The following is a 21,170-nucleotide window of genomic DNA, read 5'->3' as shown; positions in this document are numbered from 1 at the left end:
GGCCTCAAACTCCTGACCTCAAGAGATCTGCCCACTTCAGCCTCCTGAGTAGCTGAAACTACAAGTACACATCACCACGCCTAGCTACATTTATTTAATTTTGAAAAATATTTTTGTAAAGAGCAGATCTTGCTGTGTTGTCCAGGCTGGTCTTGAACACCTGCCCTTAAAAGATACTCCCACCTCTGCTTACCAAACAGCTGGGACTACAGGCATGAGCCACCGCAATGAGCCTGAAGAGATGTCTTTAATCTAGCATCCCATACTTGGTAGGATTGGGAAAGGCAGTAGTGTTTTTTAAAATTACTTCATAATTTCAGTAACAATCAAACTCAACCTTGACCCCTGCCTTCTCTCACACCCCATATCCAGTCTGTCAGGAAATCCTGTTGACTGTCTTCGGCATGTACTAAAGATCCCCACCCAGCAACTCCCTGGCCTCCTCCCCTACCTCTCCCCTCTGACCATCTCTCAACACCACATGACCCTGGTCAGGACCACCATCATCTCCCGCCTGGATGTTGCCAAAGCTTGGCCCCCATGCTTCTACCCACATCTTCCCATAGTCTTTCTCAACTCAGCAGCCAGAGAATGCTTTTAAATCAGGAGACAGACCACGTCGTCGCTCTGCTCAGAACCCTCCCGCAGTTCCCATCTGAGTCAGAGTAAAAGCCAAAGCCCCAGCAATAACCTCCCGGGGCTTAAGTGATTTGTACTGATCCCCACCCAGCAACTCCCTGGCCCCCTCCCCTAATTCTCTCCCTCTCTCCGTCTGCTCCATGGGCCTCCTTCCAGAGCCTCAGACACACCTCAGACACTTTATTCTATTGTTTCTGCCTACAGTTCTCTTCCCTCAGCACCTTGGCCAGCTCCTTCCCCTCCTTCAAGTCTTTACTCAATTTTCACTTAGGAGGCCACCCCTGACCATTCTATTTAACATTGCCATCTGTCCCCATGCCCACCGTGCTCATTTCTTCTATCTTTACTTTCTTCTTTTTTTCAAGATCTCACTGTCACCAAGGCTGGAGTGCAGTGGCACAATCACAGCTCACTGCAACCTCAAATTTCCAGGCTCAAGCGATCCTCCCACCTCAGCCTCCCCAGTAGCTGGGACTCTAGGTTCATGCCATCATGCCTGGCTAAATTTTTTAGTATTTTATTTTATTTTATTTTGAGACAGAGCTTCACTCTTCTTGCCCAGGCTGTAGTGTAATGGTCTGATACCGGCTCACTACAACCTCCACCTCCCAGATTCAAGTGATTCTCCTGCCTCAGCCTTCCAAGTAGCTGGGATTACAGGGGCGTGCCACCACACCCAGCTAATTTTTGTATTTTTAGTAGAGCCGGGGTTTCGCAATGTTGGCCAGGCTGGTCGCGAACTCCTGACCTCAGGTAATCTGCCCGCTTCGGCCTCCCAAAGTGCTGGAGTTACAGGCGTGAGCCACCACGCCTGGCCAATTTTTTCATTTTTTGTAGAGACAAGGTCTTACTATGTTGCCCAGACTGGTCTTGAACTCCTGGCCTCAAGTGATCCTCCTGCCTAAATTCCTAAAGTGCTGGGATTACCGGCATGAGCCATCATGCCTGGCTTCATGTTCATTTCTTCTTGCCGCTGCAACATAGTTTGCAGTTTCCTACATTTAGTGGCTTAAAACACCACAAAACTACCATCTTACGGTTCTAGGGGCCAGAAACCCAAACTAGGTCTATTAAGGCTAAAGTCAAGGTGTCAGCAGGGCTGCATTCCTTCTGGAGACTCTAAAGTGTTCCCTTGGCTTTTCCAGCTTCTAGAAGCCACCCCCATTCCTTGGATCATGGCCCCTGATTCCATCTTCAAAGCCAGAAGTGAAGCATCTTCAAATCTCCCTCTCTCACCTCTGCTTTCGTCACCACATCTCCTGCTCCAATTCTGAATCTCCTACTCTCTTTCTTTTATAAAGACCCTTGTGATTGCTGGGCATGATGGCTCCCACCCAGAATCCCAACATTTTGGGAGGTCAAGGCAGGAGGAACACTTGAGGCCCGAAGTTTGAAACTAGCATGAACAACATAGTGAGACCCCCACCTCTAGAAAAAAAATAAAAACAAATATTAGCCCGACATGGTGGTATGCGCCTGTAGTCCTAGCTACTTGAGAGGCTGAAGTGAGACAATCGATTTAGCCCAGGAGTTTGAGATCAGCCTGGACGACATAACTAAATCGCATCTCTACAAGGAAGAGGTGGGAGGATCACTTGAGCCCAGGAATTTGCGGCCAGCCTGGGCAACAAAAGAAGACCCCATCTGGCCAACACGGCCAACCTGGCCACCATGGTGAAACTCCGACTCTACAAAAATGAGCTGGGCATGGGTGACATGCATGTGTAGTCCTACCTACTTGGGAGGTTGAGATGGGAGGATCGCTTGATCTCAGAAGGCCAAAGCTATAGTGAGCTATGATCACATCACTGCACTCCAGCCTGGATGACACAGGGAGATTCTGTCTCAAAAAAAAAAAAGAAAAGAAATATATATTTCATCTCTGTCCCTGGTTCCTGGCACAGAGCTTCTAAAGCTCTTAGAAAGACCTCAGTGATAGATGTGACAAGAACATCTTTTGTTTTAATATTTGGTCTTGGTCCCAGGTTTCTAACACAAGAGCCTCTAAGAACTTTGGGATCTCCAGCATGGTAAGAATGCATTTAGGGATGTTGTTGAGATGATTGGGTGACTGCAAGCTCCTACATTTCTTCAAGAGGAGGGCTGATTACCATGCAACCACATGGTAAGAGGCTTGGAACTTTCAGCCTCATGCACTGAACTCCAGGAGGAAGAGGGGCTGGAGACTGACTTAATCACCAACAGCCAAAGATTTTATCAATCATGCTTGCATAATAAAGCCTCCATAAACACCCTGAATGGGGTTTGCAGAGCTTTCAGGGTTGCTGGACACAGGAGATGCTGGGAGGGTCGCATGTTCAACAGAGGGCATGGGAGCTCTGTGCTCCTCCGAACTTAACTTGCCCTGGGTATCTTTCTTTTTTTTTGAGACAGGATCAGGCTCTTTTGTCCAAGCTAGAGTGCAGTGGCACAATCTCAGCTTACTGTAACCTAAGCCTCCCCAGTCCCCAGCTCAAGGCATCCTCTCATCTCAGCTTCCCTAGAAGTTGGAACTCTAGGTGCACAACACCACACCGGTTATTTTTTTTTTTTTTTTTTAATTTTTTATAGAGACAGGTTTTCACCATGTTGCCCAGGCTGGTCTCAAACTCCTGAGTTTAAGCGATCCTCCCACCTTGTCCTCCCAAAGTGCTGAGATTACAGGCATGAACCACTGCATCCAGCATGCACGTCTCTTTCATTGACTGTTTCTGAGATGTATCCTTCACAATGAACCAGTAATAGGAAATGAACTGGCCAGATGTGGTGGCTCACATCTGTAATCCCAGCACTTTCAGAGGCTGAGGTGGGAGGATCACTTGAGACCAGGAATTTGTGGCCAGCCTGGCCAACACAACAAGACCCCATCTATACAAAAAATAAAAGGAACTAGCCAGATGTGGTGTTGCAGGCATGTAGTCTCAGCTACTAGGGAGGCTGAGATGGGAGAACCACTGGGGCCCAGACAATCAAGGCTGCAATGAGCTATGACTGCACCATTGCACACCAGCCTGGGCAACAAAATAAGACCCTCTCTCTCAGAAAAAAAGAAAATAAACTGTTTTTCTGAGTTCCATAAACTGTTCTAGCAAATTATTAAACCCAAGAAAACAGTTATGGGAACCCCCGATTTGTAACAGGTTGGTCAAAAGTACAGGTGACAACTTAGGACTTGCCATTGGCATCTGAAGTCAGGATGGTCTCGTGGGACTGAGGCCCTAACTTATAGGGTCTGTGCTAACTCCAGGTAGTGTCAGAATAAAGTCATGGGACACCCAGTTAATATCCAGAGCACTGAAGAATTTGGTGTAGAAACTCCATACATACATTCAGTCACAAGTGTGTGAGTAGAGACAAACATGGGCTTTTCTGTCACCTGTCTACCGCTTAACTGCATAGGAGAGGCAATACGTGGTGCTCATGAACAAAGCAAACATTAAAGTCACACCAGACCCAACATTTGACTCAGTCTTAATATCCAGGTGAGCTTGGGCAAATCATTCATTATTCCCAAGGCTTCATCACTCCATTCATCAAATAGGGATAACTGTGGCACCTACCTGTGATTCTGTGAGAATTAACGAAATATTATACTTGGGGTTATTGTCATCATTATACCCATTCCAAACTATTTGACAAGGACAGTGATGGATGATGACATCAAAAAATCAGAAACTGCAATGAGGTCTCTCAGGCAAAATTCCATACAAGCAAATTACTGTCTCTACAAAGCATTCCTGCCACACTTAATTCACCATTCCCTGAACAAAATATGCCATCCTCGTTGTTCAGGTCTGTACAGTGCTGGTTTCCCTTCCTGGGAAGTTTGCTCCATCCCATCCCAGCCCATTCCCCATCCTGCCACCTCCCCCTTTCCTCCCCACTCTCATACAACTCTTCCTCATCTTTCAGGACTTGGCTTCAATGTCACCTTAACTGGAAGCTTTTCTCACTCTCCAGAAGAGCTTCCCATTGCACTTGATGCATGCACTATCATTTGATCATTTTTGAGTTACAGTCCAAATCTTTTTGTACCTGAATAACATGTTGCCCAGTCAGTCTCTCTTCCTGGATTCAGAAGTCGTTCATGGTAGATCCAGCTGGAAGTGACAAAAAGACATCTTTTGACATAAAGGGATGACACAGACAGACATAAGTTCTTAAATGTCTTAAATGTTATGTGAAAATTAAACAGAATTCAAAGATTTGTGGGGAACACTTAGGAGGGAAAGTTACTGGGAACGTCATAAAGGGTTAATTTGTATTTTATTTTATTTTTTGAGACAGTCTCACTCCGTCACCTAGGCTGGAGTGCAGTGGTGCAATCAGGCTCACTGCAGCCTTGACCACCTGGGCTCAAGTAATCTCACTTAATTTTTATTTGGTTTAAGAAAGTCTTGGTTGAGGGTGGTGGCTTATGCCTGTAATCTCAGCACTTTGGGAGGCTGAGAGAGGTCTATTACTTGAGGCCAGGAGTTTGAGATCAGCCTGGGCAATATATTAAGACCCTGCCTCTACCATAAAACAGAGTGAATGTGTGGAAGACAATTTTTCCACAGACTGGGAGTGAGGGAATAATTTCAGGATGATTCAAGTGCATTACATATATTGTGCACTTTATTTCTATTATTACTACATAGTAATATATAATGAAATGATTCTACAACTCACTATAACGTAGACTCAGTGGGATCTCTGAGCTTGTTTTCCTGCAACTAGACTGTCCATCTGGGGTGATGGGAGACAGTAACAGAATATCAGGCATTAGAGTCTCTTAAGGCGTACACAACCTAGATCCCTCGCATGCACACTTCACAACAGAGTTTGTGTTCCTATGAGAATCTAATGCTGCTGCTGATCTGACAGGACATGGAGCTCAGGTGGTCATGCAAGCGATGGGAGGGGCTAGAAATACAGATGAAGTTTCCCTTCACTCACCTGCTGCTCACCTCCAGCTCTGTGGCCCTGTGGTTGGAGACCGCTGCTCAAGTGCATTCGAAAGGATCCATCCCATGCCATTCTTCAGAGTCATCTTTACTGCTGCAGTGGTCAACCTGTAGCAGCCCTAAGCTCACAGGACATATGCTTCAACTGGCATTTCACAATCAACAGTATATGGTAGCTTGAGTCATTGTGAAGTCACTTCCTGGAAATCACCAGCATCCCATATCCCATTAGCAAGGAGCTCAGCACTGCTCCTTGGATAACCAAACCTACTCCCAAATCCCATCTGTGTGTGTCTATCTCCTGGTACCCTTCCTAGCATCGACTCTGTACTTGTAGGAGTCCAATCGGGAGACACAAACCATTCAAAAGTTTAAACTAGAATGAGCAAGGTGGCTCACACCTGTAATCCCAGCACTTTAGGAGGCCAAGATGGGTGGACTGCTTTGAGCTCAGGAGTTTGAGAACAGTCTGGGAAACATGGCGAAACCTCGTCTCTACAAAAAACACAAACATCAGCTGGGTGTGGTGGCACTTACCTGTAATCCCAGCTACTCGGGAGGCTGAGGCAGGAGAATTGCTTGAGCCTGGCAGGTGGAGGCTGCAGTGAGCAGAGGTTGTGCCACTGTACTCCAGCCTGGGTGACAGTGCGAGACCCGGTATCAAAAAGAAAAAATGTATATATATGTAAATTTAATATAAAAAGTATTAATTTTGGCCAGGCACAATGGCTCATGCCTGTAATCCCAGCACTTTGGGAGGCCAAGGCACACAGATCACCTGAGGTCAGGAGTTCGAGACCAGCCTGACCAGCATGGAGCAACCCCATCTCTACTAAAAATAGAAAACTAGCCCAGGCCAGGCATGGTGGCTCATGCCTGAAATTCCAGCAATTTCAGAAGCTAATGCAGGAGGATTGCTTAAGGCCAGGAGCTAGAGACTGGTCTGGACAACACAGTGAGACCCTGTCTCTATCCAAAAAAAGAAAAAAATTAGCTGGGAGTGGTGGTGCACACTTGTAGTCCCAGCTACTCAGAATGCTGAAGTTTCAGCCTGGCAGGTCAAGGCTGCAGTGAGGCATGATTATGCCACTACAGTCCAGCCTGGTGACAGAGCAAGACCCTGTCTCAAAGAACAAAACAACAACAACCATTTACAGACAGAAAAGAAACAGAGCTAATAAGCTAAGGAAAGATGTTGAAATGTGACAAGTAAAGTAATATGAGATCTTTTATCTATTTAAAATAATCAAACAAAAAATGACTTACTAAATTATAATACCCTGTGCTGGCAAAGGTGCAGTGAAATGGGCACTTTCTTATACTATAAGGGGTGTTTAAATTGTGTATAAGCCTTCCAGGGTAAAGCTTGTCAATTTTTTAAAATAATAGAGACAGGGTCTCACCATACTGCCATACTGCCTCCTCCAACTCTTGGCCTCAAGCAATCCTCCTGTCTTAGCCTCCCAAAGTGCTAAGATTATAGCTGGGAGGCACCCAAAACCTTGTCAATTTACATCAAGGGTAATGAGAACGTCCATTCACCGTGACTCACAGTAATCTTACTTCTGGGGAGACAATTCAATCTAAACAAAAGGTCATCTGTACAAACACAGTAAAAATCTGGGAGTAACTGAAGACAGAGTTGGTAAGTGAAATAAGAAACAGTTATAAGAAATTAAACTATGGTATTAATAGGTACCTGGTAAAAGGTCAGTTGATGTTAGCTGCTACTTTTTTGTCGTTTTGAGACAGGGTCTCACTCTGTCACCCAGGCTGGAGTGCAGAGGCCTGATCATGACTCACTGCAGTCTCAGCCTCCCTGGGCTCAAGTGATCCTCCCACCTCAGCCTACCAAGGAGCTGGGACTACAGGAACATGCCACCACACTAGGCTAATTCATGTATTTTTCTGTAGGGATGGTGACTCCCTTTGTTTCCAAGGCCTATCGCAAACTCTTGGCCTCAAGCCATCCTCCTGCCTCAGCCTCCCAAAGTGTTGCGATTACCAGTGGGAGCCACCACACCTGGCCAGCTGCTACTTTTATCAATATTATTATTATTCCACTCGATTAAAAATTATTATTTTCAAGGCTATGCAACAGTATGTATCCTACAGCATAATTGTAAAAACATATACAGTCGTCCCTCAGTATACAGAATTAGTTCCAGCCCCCCATCTCTGCATATACCAAAATCCATGCTTACTCACGTTTCACTGTCACCCCTCTGGAATCCACGTATAGGAAAATTCCGAATATTAGTTGGGCATAGTGGCAAGCACCTATAGTCTCAGCCACGTGGGAGGTTGAGATGGGAGGATCGCTTCAGCCTGGAAGGTTGAGGCTGCAGTCAGCTGGGATAGCACTACTACACTCCAGCCTTGGACAACAGAGGGAGACTCTGTCTCAGAAGAAAAACAAAATAAAACAGGTTAGAAATTGTAATGAGGTCTGTTGGGCAAAATTCCATATAAGCAAAGTATAAATTAATAAAGCAAATGGTGATAAATTAGTACGACTGACTTTCTGGAGTTTCTGACAATAAGAGTAAGAAAAATGCAAAACACAAAGACAGAGGGTAAAAAGAGAAATTAGGAAAGCATTCTACATGTTTAACAGGAAGACACTGGCCATGTTCGTGCAGCAGCAGTATGTCATGATATGACATACCTTGGAGAGAAGTTAACAGATGAGGAAGTTGATAAAAATCATCAGAGAAGCAAAATACTGGTAGCGACACTCAAGTAAACAACGAAATTTCCATAACTTATGTCAGCAAAATGGGAATATTGTACGGTGTGTGTTGAAGTTCGTATACAACATTGTTTATCTGCCTTTTGTTTGTTTGTAAGGAATGTATATACTAAAAGTTCTTCTTGCTGTCAAAAGAATATGTGTGAATAAGTCATTTTAACTTATTCTTCTGTTTTTCTTTGATCTTCCTGCCATCATCCCACAGCCTTACTTTAGAAATTTGTTTTTTAGAACATTGAACAAGTGCTCCTTGTGGTGGCACACACCTCTAGGATGGGAGGCAGGGGTGGAAGGGTCACTTGAGGCCATGAGTTTGACACCAGCCTGGCCAACAAAGTGAGACCCCACGTCTACAAAACAATTTAAAAATTAGCCAAGTATCGTCATGTATACCTACAGTCCCAGCTACTCAGGAGGCTCAGGTAGGAGGATCCTTAGCCCAGGAGTTCAAGGCTGCAGCGAGCTGATAGCACTACTGTACTCAAGCCTGGGTGACAGGGTGAGACCCCATCTCCTAAAATAAAAATCAAAGAAAAAAAATTGTTCAAGTAGCAAGTAGTATGTGGCTTACTCTGAATATTTCTAAACTAGAAATTCTCAATCTTTTGGGATCTAACATCCCTTTACATTTTTTAACTTTATTGAAGATCTCTAAGACTATTTCTTTCTGTAGATAATTATATTAAAACTAGAAAATAAGACACAAGTTCTTAAATATTATTCATCACATATTAAAGCCATTACATGTTAATATAATACAAGATTTTAAAAATATTTAATATTCATTACATATTAAAAATAAAACCATTACATAATACTTTCTTTTTTTCTTTGAGACAAAGTCTTGTTCTTTTGCCCAGGCTGGAGTGAAGTGGTGCAGTCTCAGCTCATTGCAACCTCCGCCCCACAGGTTCAAGCGATTCTCCTACCTCAGCCTCCCAAGTAGCTGGGATTACAGGGGCCCACTACCATGTCCAGCTAATTATTGTATTTTCTTAGTAGAGAAGGAGTTTCGCCATGTTGGCAAGGCTGGTCTTGAACTCTTGACCTCAGGTGATCCACCCGCCTGGGTCTCCCTAAGTGCTGGGATTACAGGTGTGAGCCACCGCGCCCACCCCGATTAATATATGTTTTAAAACACTGATTAGTCAGGCAACAACACCGGGCAGGGGTCTCCTCATTCCCAGTGACGCAAACCCCACTGCACGGCTGAGGGGTTGCAAGGGCTGCAGAGCCAAAAGGCTCTGACTTGAGATTTCATTATTTTACTTGTATTTTTATTTGTATTGTGAGACAGGTCCTGCTCTGTCACCCAGACTGGAGTGCAGCTGTGCACTTACAGCTCACTGCAGCCTCGACCTCCTGGGCTCAAGCCATCTTCCTGCCTCAGCTCCCCAGTAGCTGGTAGTACAGTTGAGTGCCACCATGCCTGGTTAGTTTTTTAATTTTTTTGTAGAGTGAGGGGTCTTGCTATGTTGCCCAAGCTGGCCTCAAACTCCTGACCTCAAGAGATCTGCCCACTTCAGCCTCCTGAGTAGCTGAAACTACAAGTACACATCACCACGCCTAGCTACATTTATTTAATTTTGAAAAATATTTTTGTAAAGAGCAGATCTTGCTGTGTTGTCCAGGCTGGTCTTGAACACCTGCCCTTAAAAGATACTCCCACCTCTGCTTACCAAACAGCTGGGACTACAGGCATGAGCCACCGCAATGAGCCTGAAGAGATGTCTTTAATCTAGCATCCCATACTTGGTAGGATTGGGAAAGGCAGTAGTGTTTTTTAAAATTACTTCATAATTTCAGTAACAATCAAACTCAACCTTGACCCCTGCCTTCTCTCACACCCCATATCCAGTCTGTCAGGAAATCCTGTTGACTGTCTTCGGCATGTACTAAAGATCCCCACCCAGCAACTCCCTGGCCTCCTCCCCTACCTCTCCCCTCTGACCATCTCTCAACACCACATGACCCTGGTCAGGACCACCATCATCTCCCGCCTGGATGTTGCCAAAGCTTGGCCCCCATGCTTCTACCCACATCTTCCCATAGTCTTTCTCAACTCAGCAGCCAGAGAATGCTTTTAAATCAGGAGACAGACCACGTCGTCGCTCTGCTCAGAACCCTCCCGCAGTTCCCATCTGAGTCAGAGTAAAAGCCAAAGCCCCAGCAATAACCTCCCGGGGCTTAAGTGATTTGTACTGATCCCCACCCAGCAACTCCCTGGCCCCCTCCCCTAATTCTCTCCCTCTCTCCGTCTGCTCCATGGGCCTCCTTCCAGAGCCTCAGACACACCTCAGACACTTTATTCTATTGTTTCTGCCTACAGTTCTCTTCCCTCAGCACCTTGGCCAGCTCCTTCCCCTCCTTCAAGTCTTTACTCAATTTTCACTTAGGAGGCCACCCCTGACCATTCTATTTAACATTGCCATCTGTCCCCATGCCCACCGTGCTCATTTCTTCTATCTTTACTTTCTTCTTTTTTTCAAGATCTCACTGTCACCAAGGCTGGAGTGCAGTGGCACAATCACAGCTCACTGCAACCTCAAATTTCCAGGCTCAAGCGATCCTCCCACCTCAGCCTCCCCAGTAGCTGGGACTCCAGGTTCATGCCATCATGCCTGGCTAAATTTTTTAGTATTTTATTTTATTTTATTTTGAGACAGAGCTTCACTCTTCTTGCCCAGGCTGTAGTGTAATGGTCTGATACCGGCTCACTACAACCTCCACCTCCCAGATTCAAGTGATTCTCCTGCCTCAGCCTTCCAAGTAGCTGGGATTACAGGGGCGTGCCACCACACCCAGCTAATTTTTGTATTTTTAGTAGAGCCGGGGTTTCGCAATGTTGGCCAGGCTGGTCGCGAACTCCTGACCTCAGGTAATCTGCCCGCTTCGGCCTCCCAAAGTGCTGGAGTTACAGGCGTGAGCCACCACGCCTGGCCAATTTTTTCATTTTTTGTAGAGACAAGGTCTTACTATGTTGCCCAGACTGGTCTTGAACTCCTGGCCTCAAGTGATCCTCCTGCCTAAATTCCTAAAGTGCTGGGATTACCGGCATGAGCCATCATGCCTGGCTTCATGTTCATTTCTTCTTGCCGCTGCAACATAGTTTGCAGTTTCCTACATTTAGTGGCTTAAAACACCACAAAACTACCATCTTACGGTTCTAGGGGCCAGAAACCCAAACTAGGTCTATTAAGGCTAAAGTCAAGGTGTCAGCAGGGCTGCATTCCTTCTGGAGACTCTAAAGTGTTCCCTTGGCTTTTCCAGCTTCTAGAAGCCACCCCCATTCCTTGGATCATGGCCCCTGATTCCATCTTCAAAGCCAGAAGTGAAGCATCTTCAAATCTCCCTCTCTCACCTCTGCTTTCGTCACCACATCTCCTGCTCCAATTCTGAATCTCCTACTCTCTTTCTTTTATAAAGACCCTTGTGATTGCTGGGCATGATGGCTCCCACCCAGAATCCCAACATTTTGGGAGGTCAAGGCAGGAGGAACACTTGAGGCCCGAAGTTTGAAACTAGCATGAACAACATAGTGAGACCCCCACCTCTAGAAAAAAAATAAAAACAAATATTAGCCCGACATGGTGGTATGCGCCTGTAGTCCTAGCTACTTGAGAGGCTGAAGTGAGACAATCGATTTAGCCCAGGAGTTTGAGATCAGCCTGGACGACATAACTAAATCGCATCTCTACAAGGAAGAGGTGGGAGGATCACTTGAGCCCAGGAATTTGCGGCCAGCCTGGGCAACAAAAGAAGACCCCATCTGGCCAACACGGCCAACCTGGCCACCATGGTGAAACTCCGACTCTACAAAAATGAGCTGGGCATGGGTGACATGCATGTGTAGTCCTACCTACTTGGGAGGTTGAGATGGGAGGATCGCTTGATCTCAGAAGGCCAAAGCTATAGTGAGCTATGATCACATCACTGCACTCCAGCCTGGATGACACAGGGAGATTCTGTCTCAAAAAAAAAAAAGAAAAGAAATATATATTTCATCTCTGTCCCTGGTTCCTGGCACAGAGCTTCTAAAGCTCTTAGAAAGACCTCAGTGATAGATGTGACAAGAACATCTTTTGTTTTAATATTTGGTCTTGGTCCCAGGTTTCTAACACAAGAGCCTCTAAGAACTTTGGGATCTCCAGCATGGTAAGAATGCATTTAGGGATGTTGTTGAGATGATTGGGTGACTGCAAGCTCCTACATTTCTTCAAGAGGAGGGCTGATTACCATGCAACCACATGGTAAGAGGCTTGGAACTTTCAGCCTCATGCACTGAACTCCAGGAGGAAGAGGGGCTGGAGACTGACTTAATCACCAACAGCCAAAGATTTTATCAATCATGCTTGCATAATAAAGCCTCCATAAACACCCTGAATGGGGTTTGCAGAGCTTTCAGGGTTGCTGGACACAGGAGATGCTGGGAGGGTCGCATGTTCAACAGAGGGCATGGGAGCTCTGTGCTCCTCCGAACTTAACTTGCCCTGGGTATCTTTCTTTTTTTTTGAGACAGGATCAGGCTCTTTTGTCCAAGCTAGAGTGCAGTGGCACAATCTCAGCTTACTGTAACCTAAGCCTCCCCAGTCCCCAGCTCAAGGCATCCTCTCATCTCAGCTTCCCTAGAAGTTGGAACTCTAGGTGCACAACACCACACCGGTTATTTTTTTTTTTTTTTTTTAATTTTTTATAGAGACAGGTTTTCACCATGTTGCCCAGGCTGGTCTCAAACTCCTGAGTTTAAGCGATCCTCCCACCTTGTCCTCCCAAAGTGCTGAGATTACAGGCATGAACCACTGCATCCAGCATGCACGTCTCTTTCATTGACTGTTTCTGAGATGTATCCTTCACAATGAACCAGTAATAGGAAATGAACTGGCCAGATGTGGTGGCTCACATCTGTAATCCCAGCACTTTCAGAGGCTGAGGTGGGAGGATCACTTGAGACCAGGAATTTGTGGCCAGCCTGGCCAACACAACAAGACCCCATCTATACAAAAAATAAAAGGAACTAGCCAGATGTGGTGTTGCAGGCATGTAGTCTCAGCTACTAGGGAGGCTGAGATGGGAGAACCACTGGGGCCCAGACAATCAAGGCTGCAATGAGCTATGACTGCACCATTGCACACCAGCCTGGGCAACAAAATAAGACCCTCTCTCTCAGAAAAAAAGAAAATAAACTGTTTTTCTGAGTTCCATAAACTGTTCTAGCAAATTATTAAACCCAAGAAAACAGTTATGGGAACCCCCGATTTGTAACAGGTTGGTCAAAAGTACAGGTGACAACTTAGGACTTGCCATTGGCATCTGAAGTCAGGATGGTCTCGTGGGACTGAGGCCCTAACTTATAGGGTCTGTGCTAACTCCAGGTAGTGTCAGAATAAAGTCATGGGACACCCAGTTAATATCCAGAGCACTGAAGAATTTGGTGTAGAAACTCCATACATACATTCAGTCACAAGTGTGTGAGTAGAGACAAACATGGGCTTTTCTGTCACCTGTCTACCGCTTAACTGCATAGGAGAGGCAATACGTGGTGCTCATGAACAAAGCAAACATTAAAGTCACACCAGACCCAACATTTGACTCAGTCTTAATATCCAGGTGAGCTTGGGCAAATCATTCATTATTCCCAAGGCTTCATCACTCCATTCATCAAATAGGGATAACTGTGGCACCTACCTGTGATTCTGTGAGAATTAACGAAATATTATACTTGGGGTTATTGTCATCATTATACCCATTCCAAACTATTTGACAAGGACAGTGATGGATGATGACATCAAAAAATCAGAAACTGCAATGAGGTCTCTCAGGCAAAATTCCATACAAGCAAATTACTGTCTCTACAAAGCATTCCTGCCACACTTAATTCACCATTCCCTGAACAAAATATGCCATCCTCGTTGTTCAGGTCTGTACAGTGCTGGTTTCCCTTCCTGGGAAGTTTGCTCCATCCCATCCCAGCCCATTCCCCATCCTGCCACCTCCCCCTTTCCTCCCCACTCTCATACAACTCTTCCTCATCTTTCAGGACTTGGCTTCAATGTCACCTTAACTGGAAGCTTTTCTCACTCTCCAGAAGAGCTTCCCATTGCACTTGATGCATGCACTATCATTTGATCATTTTTGAGTTACAGTCCAAATCTTTTTGTACCTGAATAACATGTTGCCCAGTCAGTCTCTCTTCCTGGATTCAGAAGTCGTTCATGGTAGATCCAGCTGGAAGTGACAAAAAGACATCTTTTGACATAAAGGGATGACACAGACAGACATAAGTTCTTAAATGTCTTAAATGTTATGTGAAAATTAAACAGAATTCAAAGATTTGTGGGGAACACTTAGGAGGGAAAGTTACTGGGAACGTCATAAAGGGTTAATTTGTATTTTATTTTATTTTTTGAGACAGTCTCACTCCGTCACCTAGGCTGGAGTGCAGTGGTGCAATCAGGCTCACTGCAGCCTTGACCACCTGGGCTCAAGTAATCTCACTTAATTTTTATTTGGTTTAAGAAAGTCTTGGTTGAGGGTGGTGGCTTATGCCTGTAATCTCAGCACTTTGGGAGGCTGAGAGAGGTCTATTACTTGAGGCCAGGAGTTTGAGATCAGCCTGGGCAATATATTAAGACCCTGCCTCTACCATAAAACAGAGTGAATGTGTGGAAGACAATTTTTCCACAGACTGGGAGTGAGGGAATAATTTCAGGATGATTCAAGTGCATTACATATATTGTGCACTTTATTTCTATTATTACTACATAGTAATATATAATGAAATGATTCTACAACTCACTATAACGTAGACTCAGTGGGATCTCTGAGCTTGTTTTCCTGCAACTAGACTGTCCATCTGGGGTGATGGGAGACAGTAACAGAATATCAGGCATTAGAGTCTCTTAAGGCGTACACAACCTAGATCCCTCGCATGCACACTTCACAACAGAGTTTGTGTTCCTATGAGAATCTAATGCTGCTGCTGATCTGACAGGACATGGAGCTCAGGTGGTCATGCAAGCGATGGGAGGGGCTAGAAATACAGATGAAGTTTCCCTTCACTCACCTGCTGCTCACCTCCAGCTCTGTGGCCCTGTGGTTGGAGACCGCTGCTCAAGTGCATTCGAAAGGATCCATCCCATGCCATTCTTCAGAGTCATCTTTACTGCTGCAGTGGTCAACCTGTAGCAGCCCTAAGCTCACAGGACATATGCTTCAACTGGCATTTCACAATCAACAGTATATGGTAGCTTGAGTCATTGTGAAGTCACTTCCTGGAAATCACCAGCATCCCATATCCCATTAGCAAGGAGCTCAGCACTGCTCCTTGGATAACCAAACCTACTCCCAAATCCCATCTGTGTGTGTCTATCTCCTGGTACCCTTCCTAGCATCGACTCTGTACTTGTAGGAGTCCAATCGGGAGACACAAACCATTCAAAAGTTTAAACTAGAATGAGCAAGGTGGCTCACACCTGTAATCCCAGCACTTTAGGAGGCCAAGATGGGTGGACTGCTTTGAGCTCAGGAGTTTGAGAACAGTCTGGGAAACATGGCGAAACCTCGTCTCTACAAAAAACACAAACATCAGCTGGGTGTGGTGGCACTTACCTGTAATCCCAGCTACTCGGGAGGCTGAGGCAGGAGAATTGCTTGAGCCTGGCAGGTGGAGGCTGCAGTGAGCAGAGGTTGTGCCACTGTACTCCAGCCTGGGTGACAGTGCGAGACCCGGTATCAAAAAGAAAAAATGTATATATATGTAAATTTAATATAAAAAGTATTAATTTTGGCCAGGCACAATGGCTCATGCCTGTAATCCCAGCACTTTGGGAGGCCAAGGCACACAGATCACCTGAGGTCAGGAGTTCGAGACCAGCCTGACCAGCATGGAGCAACCCCATCTCTACTAAAAATAGAAAACTAGCCCAGGCCAGGCATGGTGGCTCATGCCTGAAATTCCAGCAATTTCAGAAGCTAATGCAGGAGGATTGCTTAAGGCCAGGAGCTAGAGACTGGTCTGGACAACACAGTGAGACCCTGTCTCTATCCAAAAAAAGAAAAAAATTAGCTGGGAGTGGTGGTGCACACTTGTAGTCCCAGCTACTCAGAATGCTGAAGTTTCAGCCTGGCAGGTCAAGGCTGCAGTGAGGCATGATTATGCCACTACAGTCCAGCCTGGTGACAGAGCAAGACCCTGTCTCAAAGAACAAAACAACAACAACCATTTACAGACAGAAAAGAAACAGAGCTAATAAGCTAAGGAAAGATGTTGAAATGTGACAAGTAAAGTAATATGAGATCTTTTATCTATTTAAAATAATCAAACAAAAAATGACTTACTAAATTATAATACCCTGTGCTGGCAAAGGTGCAGTGAAATGGGCACTTTCTTATACTATAAGGGGTGTTTAAATTGTGTATAAGCCTTCCAGGGTAAAGCTTGTCAATTTTTTAAAATAATAGAGACAGGGTCTCACCATACTGCCATACTGCCTCCTCCAACTCTTGGCCTCAAGCAATCCTCCTGTCTTAGCCTCCCAAAGTGCTAAGATTATAGCTGGGAGGCACCCAAAACCTTGTCAATTTACATCAAGGGTAATGAGAACGTCCATTCACCGTGACTCACAGTAATCTTACTTCTGGGGAGACAATTCAATCTAAACAAAAGGTCATCTGTACAAACACAGTAAAAATCTGGGAGTAACTGAAGACAGAGTTGGTAAGTGAAATAAGAAACAGTTATAAGAAATTAAACTATGGTATTAATAGGTACCTGGTAAAAGGTCAGTTGATGTTAGCTGCTACTTTTTTGTCGTTTTGAGACAGGGTCTCACTCTGTCACCCAGGCTGGAGTGCAGAGGCCTGATCATGACTCACTGCAGTCTCAGCCTCCCTGGGCTCAAGTGATCCTCCCACCTCAGCCTACCAAGGAGCTGGGACTACAGGAACATGCCACCACACTAGGCTAATTCATGTATTTTTCTGTAGGGATGGTGACTCCCTTTGTTTCCAAGGCCTATCGCAAACTCTTGGCCTCAAGCCATCCTCCTGCCTCAGCCTCCCAAAGTGTTGCGATTACCAGTGGGAGCCACCACACCTGGCCAGCTGCTACTTTTATCAATATTATTATTATTCCACTCGATTAAAAATTATTATTTTCAAGGCTATGCAACAGTATGTATCCTACAGCATAATTGTAAAAACATATACAGTCGTCCCTCAGTATACAGAATTAGTTCCAGCCCCCCATCTCTGCATATACCAAAATCCATGCTTACTCACGTTTCACTGTCACCCCTCTGGAATCCACGTATAGGAAAATTCCGAATATTAGTTGGGCATAGTGGCAAGCACCTATAGTCTCAGCCACGTGGGAGGTTGAGATGGGAGGATCGCTTCAGCCTGGAAGGTTGAGGCTGCAGTCAGCTGGGATAGCACTACTACACTCCAGCCTTGGACAACAGAGGGAGACTCTGTCTCAGAAGAAAAACAAAATAAAACAGGTTAGAAATTGTAATGAGGTCTGTTGGGCAAAATTCCATATAAGCAAAGTATAAATTAATAAAGCAAATGGTGATAAATTAGTACGACTGACTTTCTGGAGTTTCTGACAATAAGAGTAAGAAAAATGCAAAACACAAAGACAGAGGGTAAAAAGAGAAATTAGGAAAGCATTCTACATGTTTAACAGGAAGACACTGGCCATGTTCGTGCAGCAGCAGTATGTCATGATATGACATACCTTGGAGAGAAGTTAACAGATGAGGAAGTTGATAAAAATCATCAGAGAAGCAAAATACTGGTAGCGACACTCAAGTAAACAACGAAATTTCCATAACTTATGTCAGCAAAATGGGAATATTGTACGGTGTGTGTTGAAGTTCGTATACAACATTGTTTATCTGCCTTTTGTTTGTTTGTAAGGAATGTATATACTAAAAGTTCTTCTTGCTGTCAAAAGAATATGTGTGAATAAGTCATTTTAACTTATTCTTCTGTTTTTCTTTGATCTTCCTGCCATCATCCCACAGCCTTACTTTAGAAATTTGTTTTTTAGAACATTGAACAAGTGCTCCTTGTGGTGGCACACACCTCTAGGATGGGAGGCAGGGGTGGAAGGGTCACTTGAGGCCATGAGTTTGACACCAGCCTGGCCAACAAAGTGAGACCCCACGTCTACAAAACAATTTAAAAATTAGCCAAGTATCGTCATGTATACCTACAGTCCCAGCTACTCAGGAGGCTCAGGTAGGAGGATCCTTAGCCCAGGAGTTCAAGGCTGCAGCGAGCTGATAGCACTACTGTACTCAAGCCTGGGTGACAGGGTGAGACCCCATCTCCTAAAATAAAAATCAAAGAAAAAAAATTGTTCAAGTAGCAAGTAGTATGTGGCTTACTCTGAATATTTCTAAACTAGAAATTCTCAATCTTTTGGGATCTAACATCCCTTTACATTTTTTAACTTTATTGAAGATCTCTAAGACTATTTCTTTCTGTAGATAATTATATTAAAACTAGAAAATAAGACACAAGTTCTTAAATATTATTCATCACATATTAAAGCCATTACACGTTAATATAATACAAGATTTTAAAAATATTTAATATTCATTACATATTAATAATAAAACCATTACATGTTGATATAATACTTTCTTTTTTTCTTTCAGACAAAGTCTTGTTCTTTTGCCCAGGCTGGAGTGAAGTGGTGCAGTCTCAGCTCATTGCAACCTCCGCCCCGCAGGTTCAAGCGATTCTCCTACCTCAGCCTCCCAAGTAGCTGGGATTACAGGGGCCCACTACCATGTCCAGCTAATTATTGTATTTTCTTAGTAGAGAAGGAGTTTCGCCATGTTGGCAAGGCTGGTCTTGAACTCTTGACCTCAGGTGATCCACCCGCCTGGGTCTCCCTAAGTGCTGGGATTACAGGTGTGAGCCACCGCGCCCACCCCGATTAATATATGTTTTAAAACACTGATTAGTCAGGCAACAACACCGGGCAGGGGTCTCCTCATTCCCAGTGACGCAAACCCCACTGCACGGCTGAGGGGTTGCAAGGGCTGCAGAGCCAAAAGGCTCTGACTTGAGATTTCATTATTTTACTTGTATTTTTATTTGTATTGTGAGACAGGTCCTGCTCTGTCACCCAGACTGGAGTGCAGCTGTGCACTTACAGCTCACTGCAGCCTCGACCTCCTGGGCTCAAGCCATCTTCCTGCCTCAGCTCCCCAGTAGCTGGTAGTACAGTTGAGTGCCACCATGCCTGGTTAGTTTTTTAATTTTTTTGTAGAGTGAGGGGTCTTGCTATGTTGCCCAAGCTGGCCTCAAACTCCTGACCTCAAGAGATCTGCCCACTTCAGCCTCCTGAGTAGCTGAAACTACAAGTACACATCACCACGCCTAGCTACATTTATTTAATTTTGAAAAATATTTTTGTAAAGAGCAGATCTTGCTGTGTTGTCCAGGCTGGTCTTGAACACCTGCCCTTAAAAGATACTCCCACCTCTGCTTACCAAACAGCTGGGACTACAGGCATGAGCCACCGCAATGAGCCTGAAGAGATGTCTTTAATCTAGCATCCCATACTTGGTAGGATTGGGAAAGGCAGTAGTGTTTTTTAAAATTACTTCATAATTTCAGTAACAATCAAACTCAACCTTGACCCCTGCCTTCTCTCACACCCCATATCCAGTCTGTCAGGAAATCCTGTTGACTGTCTTCGGCATGTACTAAAGATCCCCACCCAGCAACTCCCTGGCCTCCTCCCCTACCTCTCCCCTCTGACCATCTCTCAACACCACATGACCCTGGTCAGGACCACCATCATCTCCCGCCTGGATGTTGCCAAAGCTTGGCCCCCATGCTTCTACCCACATCTTCCCATAGTCTTTCTCAACTCAGCAGCCAGAGAATGCTTTTAAATCAGGAGACAGACCACGTCGTCGCTCTGCTCAGAACCCTCCCGCAGTTCCCATCTGAGTCAGAGTAAAAGCCAAAGCCCCAGCAATAACCTCCCGGGGCTTAAGTGATTTGTACTGATCCCCACCCAGCAACTCCCTGGCCCCCTCCCCTAATTCTCTCCCTCTCTCCGTCTGCTCCATGGGCCTCCTTCCAGAGCCTCAGACACACCTCAGACACTTTATTCTATTGTTTCTGCCTACAGTTCTCTTCCCTCAGCACCTTGGCCAGCTCCTTCCCCTCCTTCAAGTCTTTACTCAATTTTCACTTAGGAGGCCACCCCTGACCATTCTATTTAACATTGCCATCTGTCCCCATGCCCACCGTGCTCATTTCTTCTATCTTTACTTTCTTCTTTTTTTCAAGATCTCACTGTCACCAAGGCTGGAGTGCAGTGGCACAATCACAGCTCACTGCAACCTCAAATTTCCAGGCTCAAGCGATCCTCCCACCTCAGCCTCCCCAGTAGCTGGGACTCCAGGTTCATGCCATCATGCCTGGCTAAATTTTTTAGTATTTTATTTTATTTTATTTTGAGACAGAGCTTCACTCTTCTTGCCCAGGCTGTAGTGTAATGGTCTGATACCGGCTCACTACAACCTCCACCTCCCAGATTCAAGTGATTCTCCTGCCTCAGCCTTCCAAGTAGCTGGGATTACAGGGGCGTGCCACCACACCCAGCTAATTTTTGTATTTTTAGTAGAGCCGGGGTTTCGCAATGTTGGCCAGGCTGGTCGCGAACTCCTGACCTCAGGTAATCTGCCCGCTTCGGCCTCCCAAAGTGCTGGAGTTACAGGCGTGAGCCACCACGCCTGGCCAATTTTTTCATTTTTTGTAGAGACAAGGTCTTACTATGTTGCCCAGACTGGTCTTGAACT

The 21,170-nt window shown here is 45.2% G+C and overlaps 1 pseudogene; it reads right to left on the bottom strand.

The window, feature by feature from the left end:
* Window positions 1-21,170, bottom strand: part of LOC129032738 (putative uncharacterized protein FLJ44672) — a 52,863-nt pseudogene that overhangs the window by 6,608 nt on the left and 25,085 nt on the right.

This window comes from Pongo pygmaeus, chromosome 2 (assembly GCF_028885625.2).
Source record: "Pongo pygmaeus isolate AG05252 chromosome 2, NHGRI_mPonPyg2-v2.0_pri, whole genome shotgun sequence".
NCBI lineage: Eukaryota > Metazoa > Chordata > Mammalia > Primates > Hominidae > Pongo > Pongo pygmaeus.
This window is presented reverse-complemented; position numbering and strand designations above follow the sequence as displayed.